The sequence below is a fragment of the Vombatus ursinus genome, unplaced genomic scaffold, assembly GCF_900497805.2.
Source record: "Vombatus ursinus unplaced genomic scaffold, bare-nosed wombat genome assembly UNPS02014819.1, whole genome shotgun sequence".
Lineage (NCBI taxonomy): Eukaryota > Metazoa > Chordata > Mammalia > Diprotodontia > Vombatidae > Vombatus > Vombatus ursinus.
Window position 1 is genome coordinate 1,617,989 of NW_020954597.1, and position 8,519 is coordinate 1,626,507.

At 47.3% G+C, this 8,519-nt stretch overlaps 1 pseudogene; it reads right to left on the reverse strand.

Annotated features, from left to right (window-relative positions):
- Positions 1-6,040, reverse strand: part of LOC114023963 — a 36,870-nt pseudogene extending 30,830 nt beyond the window's left edge.
- Positions 6,041-8,519: the final 2,479 nt, after the last annotated feature.

Genomic DNA, 8,519 nt, shown 5'->3' on the forward strand with positions numbered 1-8,519 from the left:
TAGACAAGGTACCCCAGGCCCAGGGGCCAGAAGTGGGGAACCTGTGGCCTCGAGGCCACATCTGGCCCTTTGACTGAATCCAAACTTCACAGAACAAATCCTCTTCATAAAAGGTTTTGTTCTATAAAACCTGGACTCAGTCAAGAGGCCACACCCAAAGACCTAGAAGGCTACATGTGGCCTGCAGACCGCAGGTTTTCCACCCCTGGTCTAAGCTATCAAATTTGCCAATGCTTTCTTCTCGATTTCTGTGGCTGAGACAAGTCAGGAACAGTTTCCTTTCACCTGGGAAGGAGTCCAATATACTTCCCCATCTTTCCTCAGAGTTACCTGAACTATCCTTCATAGTGCTACATTATGGTGGGTGGGGGTAGGGAACAAGCATGTATTAACTACCTTCTTTGTGCCGGACGTTGTGCTAAGCACTTTACAAATATTATCTCATTTAACAGTCTCTCATTTCAGGCAGAGGCCTAAAAGAGGTCTCCCTTCCTGAGAGTACGGATGGATACCACTACTACATTGATGACATAATGTCGACTGGGCCAAATGAGGTGCTGGCGGCAGAGGCCCTAGATCACATGGTGGCCCATATGAGTGACAAGGAATGGGAAATCACCCCTATGAAAATCCAGGATCCTGCATATTTAGTCAAGTTTTGGGGAACAGAATGGGTGGGGGAAATCTAGAGGGTTCTAGGCAGAGTCTAGAATAAATTCCTGGCACTTGTTCCTCTGGTCTAAGAAGGAAGCCCTGAGACTTAGCGGATGTCTGGTTTTGGAGAATTCCTATTTCCCAGCTGGCTAGCCTGATGGCCTCCATTTACCAAGCCATCCATAAGTCTCCCTCTTTGGAGTGGGGCCCAGAATAGGCTACAGCCCTGGAAGATGGAAAGCAACCTGCCCAGCTGTCCTCTTGGGCTTCGGACCCTGCAAGGCCCATGTTTCTGGAGGTCTCTGTCCGTAAGGAGCAGGCTGAGTGGAGCCACTTTTTGGTGTCTTGAGCTACATGTTCAGTAGGGCAGCCACATGTTATACCGCTTTTGGAAAGCAGGCGCTTGCCTCTTACTGGGTCCCAGTCGCTGCTGAACAGATTATACCGGATCATATAATTACACGTTGTTCAGAGTAGCCAAGTGGTCTGGGGCCTGGAGAGCACAGGACTGGACAATCAGAGGTTCTCCTTTGGGGGTGAAGCCTAATGGAGAAAGATTTCTGATACCTCCCACTGCATACAGTTGAGGTGTCAGTACCCATCAGCACCACCACCACATGGACCAGATTGTAAGATTGAGACTTGGTCCTTCTGAAGCGGGGAGGGAAAACCTAGGATTATTGCTTTTTGTTTTCCCCACATTTTTATTTTGTTTGTGTTTTGTTTTGGTATTTTTGTTTTTCCCTTTTCTCCTCTTTCTCCCCTTAGTACTGCCTGGCTAGGAGGATCATCTAGTAAAATCCCTATAAGCATTTAAATAGTAGAAAATATGTAGGACCTTCACTTACTAGCTGTGTGACCCTGAGCAAGTCATTTAACCCCGATTGCCTCACCAAAAAGCAAAAAAAAAAAAAAAAAAAAATGTAGGACCTTGCCACCAAGAGATGGAATGTGATAAGACAAAGCTGCCCCCTGGGACTCCATAGGCCTCAGTTTCCCTGATGTAGTTTTCTTCCTCACTTCCCACCCCAAGCTAACATAGGGAAGGCCCAGGACCAATCTGCTCCTGGGACTTGATTGGCCCTGGCTTCCCTGAAGCAGCTCCTTGGTCATCTAAGGGCATAAAAGTCCCATGGACTTGGAATCTGTGCCTGTCATAGTTCATGAGTGTCTAGGACAGGGGTGGGGAACATGCATCCTGGAGGCTACATGTGGCCTTCTGGGTCCTTGGGTGCGGCCTTTTGACTGAGTCCAACTTTTACAGCACTAATCCTTTTATGAAGGGGATTTGTTCTGTGAAGTTTGGATTCAGTCCAAGGGCCACACTTGAGGACCTAGAGGGCCACATGTGGCCTCCCAGCCCCCACCCATGGTCTAGGAGCACACTAGCAACATACTCTAATGACCTACTTATTAGACACATTTCCAAATGGAGCCAAGAAGAGATTATCCAGAGAAGGCAAGGGCAACAGTGTCCTTGTTGCACAGACTTGCTGTGCTAGGGTAAAGTAAACCTACTTTGTTCAATGTTCGATGAATTTCAAGTTCCTCATTTGGTTCCCATAAGAAGTAAGAAGTGGTGTTAGAGCTAAAACTCCGCCAGAGTCACACCTAAGCTTGGTTGTAGAGATTTTCCCAGAAGCTATGTATGCTCTGGAATCCTAGACGAAGAAACCAAAGAGAGAAATCGGATCTCTTCTTTTTGGCCAGAAGAGATCCGATTTCTCTCTTTCTGGTCAGAGGCTCCTACAGGACCGAATCACTTCTTGTAGAGTCCAGACCCAGAGTCCCAGGTGGGCGGAGAGCATCAACTGTCACCTTTACTAGTCTGGCTGAGATGACACCTTTCTTCAGCTGAAGTTATAGTTTAAGATAAGGACACTAGTCCAGGGATTTAGTCATATCAAGTATTAAGTTAATTAAGGGGTATCAGAATCCACTTTTAGGAGTGTGACATTTGGCTTCAAAGCCTTTATTGTGAAGAATGAGAGGGTCTCTCCTACCGAAGCTTCAGTACTAGCCCATGGCTTGCAGGAACTGAAAGACAGACAGTGAAATGTAAAGGGGAGAGAGCCTCTAGATACAAAATTGGTATGTCCCATCCTAGAAAGAGTAGGAGGCTTTTATGTCTCAATTGCATCTGAAGAAACCAGAAAGACAATGACTTTGTCTCCAGGGCATAGATTGCCCATACTGAGGTCCCTAGCCACTCAACTACAAAGACTCCCAAAGGAGTGTGGGAGCAAAAAAATCACCCCAAGGCAACAAGGAGATGGGAGAAAGGGCTTTTGAGCCAAGAATTTGATGTTGAGAAGGTCAGCTTTCTCTCATCTCGGGACTGGAGGCAACAAACACTTCCAGAGCTAAGATTCTAAGAGGGTTAAAGGGAAGAAGCTTCTGTCCATGCTAAGCTTAGGATAGTTGCCCTAGGAGAAAAGGCTTTGTAAAACTTCAGCTAAAAAGAGCGTAACACTACAGCTGAACAGAACACATATCAACCAGCCAAAGCGATGGCCACATGTGTTCCCTACATATGTTCCTCACTACCAGTGTACTTTTAGTTTGTTCCTACTCTCGCCACCTCCTGAACTCTAGGCATATTTGTGGAAGTGTGCCCCTGATGTTGGGTGAAATGCTCTGTAAATACTATTCTTGCTATGACAGTTGAACAAATGCCTTTGCCAAAGAACTAAGTTTGCTGACTGTTAAGAGGAAGTACACTGGCAGGGACTCTTGACTAATATTTAGGAGGACTGGTGGTTGTTGTTCTTAGGACTCGAAGCGAACAAAAATGGCTTCACTACGTTGGGGTCAAGGTACAGTATGTCCAACTGTGGCTGATCAGACCAATATGAACTCCGAAAGCTTTATCACAGGTCGGGCACAAATAGTCCATATGAACATCTGGAGTGGAGATGGCTCTAAATTTGTACATCTCATGTTTCTTTTGAGCTACTGCAATCCTGTTCTTAGAGCACAGCACCTTCTCTGCTATAGGCACGACATGCTGGGTGGTCTTGTGCTGGTGTCTCCCATGTCTCACAATCGATTTCAAAGTTCTTCAGAGAGACCTTGAGAGTGTCCTTGTATATGCTTCTTCTTATAGTCACCGACTGGATTACCCCCTGGAACCCAGGGAGTAGTAACAACCAGTCTTCTTGAGACTCTTTTAGTCAGAGGGTTGGGGGAGGGGTGGCCACGAGAGGTCTGAAGAGGGATGAAAAGTTTTCGAACAGACACTTCGATGACTGGGTTAGTGAACTGAATAGAGGCATAAAAAGGACTGCCTTGCTGCATTGGCTAGTTGAAATCAACTAACATAAATGTGTAGTAGATCTAATCAGCATCACTTTATGATTTTCTCACGCATTGGCTCCATGTGAATCCAAGAGAAGGCAGTGGATGCTGGGGGTACTACAAAGCTGGAACTTAGCAAGGCATAACTGGTGATAGGACAAGTCAGGAAGAGACTTGAGTACAGAGGGTAGCGGAGTGGAACTAGTCCACTCACGGGTCAGGACAAGGAAAGGGAGAATCGGTGATTGGTAACTTAGGAAAGAATTGAGGGATGGAGCTCACAGAATGTAGAAGGGTTAGGTGTCGTAAGGCAAGTCAAGGCAACAAGCATTTATTAGACACCTACTGTGTGCTAGGCACTGCGCGAAGAGGTCCGGATTTCAAGGCAAAAGACAGTTCCTGCTCTTAAGGGTCGAACAATCTAACTGGGGAGACCACCTGCAAACAATTACATACATAGAAGATGAATTGGAGGTAAGGCGGCAGGGGAAGGCATTAGCATTAAGGAGGATGTGAGGAGGAGAAGAAAACATTTCTTCTGGATGATGAGGCTTCAGCGAATGGAGAGTTGGAATGACCAGGACCAGAGAAAAGACTCAAGAGTTCACGGCCACGGAGGCTGAACGTTTGGAAAGGCCAGAGGTCTGTGCCTATCTCTGACTGTAGCTTAGGTGGACGGGAAGAGGAGGGGCTAAGTAGGCCGAGGAAGTGAGAGGCTGGGATGCTGGAGGGATACGTGCTGAATTCTCCTAGTATGAGAGCAGGAGTTAGGGAGAACTAAAAATCCAGCGTTCAGTCCCTTGTCCCAGAAAGCTAGGAACGGGCCTCTGAACTACCAGTCCCAGAATTCCACGGGGCTCTAAAGCCGCCCCGGATTCCCTTTGCCCAGACCGCAGGACACCGGGAATCTCCAGCGCCCGCCGTCTCGGCGTCTGGAACCCCGCTTTCAGGGCACGGTCCGCCTCCGAGGCCAGGCCTCCCGGCACGAAGATACACGATTTGTAAGGCACAGGACTCAGGGCTCCGGGCCTCGGGGAAGAGCTCGGACTACGGCGCGTCTGGAGGGTCAAACGCAGCAGCCAATGCGCCCTCCCATTCGCATTGGATTCAAACTCGGCGTTCTCCTGCCGGCTCCCTACGTGCTTGCCGTAGAAGATCGCGATGTTTGAAATGTCGGAATTGCGATTCAACTTCCGCCCGCCGGCTGAGTTCATTCTTCTAGGCCCGCAGGAGCCCGGGATCTCCAGGGCGCGCACTTTTAGCGTCAGTAACCGCGCTTAGGCGCAGCAGCCGCCCGGGACGGGGCGAAGGTCCTTCGGGCCAGGACAGACAATGTTAGCAAGTTTAGGAAACAGGGCCCAAGGACTTGGGGGGAGGGGGGGTGTTTCCTAGCCCTACGGTGCCTCGGAAGGGTCAGGACTAGCCCATCGCCCCTCCCTATTCGCACATTTATTCAACCTTGGAATTTTAGGGCAGCTAGGTGGCTCAATGGATAGAGCGCCAGGCCTGGAGTCAGGAAGACCCGAGTTCAAATGTGAACATTAGGTATCCAGGCCTATGGTGTGTTGCGAGGGTCAGTCGTCACTCTATCGCTCCTCCCTATTCTCATTTACAGTCAACCAACGGAAGAGTGGATTCACAGTGTCGTATAAGATCGCGATGTTTGAAATCCCCTAACTACACTTCCCAGAGTGCCAGTGGCTTGTCAAAGCCCCACTCACATTCCCTGTCCTAGGCCCGCACGATTCCAGGGATCACCAGAATCCGCCCTGTCGGAGTCTGTAACCTCGTTTAAGTTCCGAGGCAGATCTCGGGAGCCAGAATAGGGCACGTTAGCAAGTGTACAGGGCTCCAAGCCTCGGCTTTTCCTAGGCCTACGGTGCCTCGCGAGGGTCTGAATCAGCAGCCCATCGCCCCTTCCCAGTAAGGTTCAAGCGTCAGTCTTGGCTGCCCCCGATTGGCTTCCTAAACGAGTCGTGTAAGAACGCGATGTTTGTAATCTCGGACTAGAACTCCCAGAAAGCCAGTGAGCTTTCAAAGCCACACTATGTTCCCGTCCCTGGGCTCACAGGCTTCCAGGAGTCTCCATAGCTTGCCCTGTCGGTGTCTCTAACTTGGCTTCAGGGTAGAGGCCACCGCCTGGGCCAGAGCCGGGGCTAAGGGTACATATGCCAGGATAGATGTTATCGAGTATATGAAACAGCCCCGGAACGACAAATCCCAGAATTCCAATGGGCTCCCAAAGCCAAACTAGATTCACTTTATAGGGTCCTCACAATTCCCCAAATCTTTAGAACCGCCTCTTTCAGCGTCTGTAACCTCGCCTAAATTCCTGGGCAGAGGCCCTGAGCCGAGATCCCACGGGTCACGATAAGTAGAGGAAATGGGGCCTAGGTCCTGGATTTTCCTAGACCTACGGTGCCTCTTGAGGGCCAGAATCAGCTGCTAATCGTTCCTCCCTAATGGTACTTGCACTCAAACACGAAACTTTCCTGCCCCCTACAGAAGAGTGACTTGATAGGCTCGAATCTCAGAACTACAATTCCCAGAATGCCACGGGACTTTCAAAGCAAGGCTGGATTCCTTCTCCTGGGCCCGCAGGCACAATTACAGGAAATCCTAGCGCTGTCCCTGTCGGCGTCTGTAAGCTTTCCTCAGTTCCCGGACAGAGATCGGGAACTAAGGTCCGGCTGAGCAGGGTGGGGCATATTATCGGATATAAGAAACAGGGCCCAAAGACCCACATTTTCCTAGGCCTACGGCGCCTCGCGAGGGTCAGAATCAGTCACTCATTGCCCCTCCCCAGTCACATTTGCATTCACTCATGCCGCTATCCCTCTGCCTACCAAAGAGATGCTTGATAAACTCAAATCCCCGAACTACATCTCCCAGAATGACAATGGACATTCACAATCTCACTAGATCTACTCTCCTGGGCCTCCACGATTCTGGAAATTCTAGAACTCCACCTTTTGGCGCTTGTAACCGAGCTTCAGGGAAGTGACCACAGCTTGGGCCAGTGCAAGGTACCAACAGCCTGAGGGCCGGAATAGGGCCTATGAGGTATAGGAAACACAACCCGGAACTACGAATCCCAGCATGCCACTCGGTTCTCAAGCTCAAAATCGGTTGACTTGCCCTTGGTGCACAATTCCCCTCACCTTCAGAACGCTCCCTTCGGGCGCTTATAAGTTCTTTCTTTTTTTTTTTTTTTTTTTAATTAAACTATTTATTAATTCTTAGTTTTCAACATTCACTTCCATAAGAGTTTGACTTTTAATTTTTCCCCCTCCGTCCCCTCCTCCCCCAAGATGGTATAATCTGATATAGGCTCTACTTATACCTTCATATTAAGCATATTTTCCCACTAGTCATGATGTAGAGAAGAATTAGAACTAATGGGAAGAGCCACGAGAATGAAGCAATAAAACAAAACAAAAGAAGAGCAAATAGTCTGCTTCCATCTGCATTCAGACTCCATGGTTCTTTTTCTGGATGTGGATAGCTTTTTCCATCATGAGTCTTTTGGAGATGTCTTAGATCCTTGCATTGCTGAGAAGAGCTAAGTCTATCAAAATTGGTCATCCAGCAATGTGGCTGTTCTCCTGGTTCTGCTTACTTCACTCAGCGTCAAGTGAAGACCATACAAGTCTTTCCAGGTTCTTCTGAATTCTGTCTGCTCATCTTTTTTTTTTTTTTTTTTTTTTTTTACAATGCAATAGTATTGATTATATTCATATACCACAACTTGCTCAGCCATTCCCCAATTGATGGACATCCCCTCAATTTCCATTTCTTGGCCACCATAAAAAGAGTTGCTATAAATATTTTTGCACATGTGGGCCCTTTTCTCATTTTTATAACCTTTTTGGGATACAGACCTAGAAGTGCTATTGCTGGGTCAAAGGGCATGCACAGTTTTACAGCCCTTTGGGCATAGTTCCAAATTGCTCTCCAGAATGACTGATCAGTTCACAACTCTACCAACAATGCATTAGTGTTCCAATTTTCCTACATCTTCTCCAAGATTTATCATTTTCCTATTTTGTCACGTTAGCCAATCTGATAGGTGTGATGTGGGACCTCAGAGTTGTTTTGATTTACATTTTTCCAATCGATAGTGATTTAGAGCATTTTTTCATATGACTATAGATGGCTTTAATTTCTTCCTCTGAAAACCGCCTGTTCATATCCTTTGACCATTTATCAATTGAGGAATGGTTTGTATTCTTATAAATTCGATCCAGTTCTCTATATATTTTAGAAATGAGACCTTTGTGAGAGAATCTGGTTGTAAAAATTGTTTCCCAGCTTTCTGCTTCCCTTCTAATCTTGGTTGCATTGGCTTTGTCTGTGCAAAAACTTTTCAACTTAATGTAATCAAAGTCATCCATTTTGCATTTCACAATGTTCTCTATCTCTTGTTTGGCCATAAATTCTTCCCTTCTCCATAGATCTGATAGGTAAACTATTTCTTGCTCTCCTAGTTTGCTTATAGTATAGGTCTTTCTATATAAATCATGTCACCCTTATGAGGTCTAGAGATTTAGGGGTGCTAGAATCCCAAA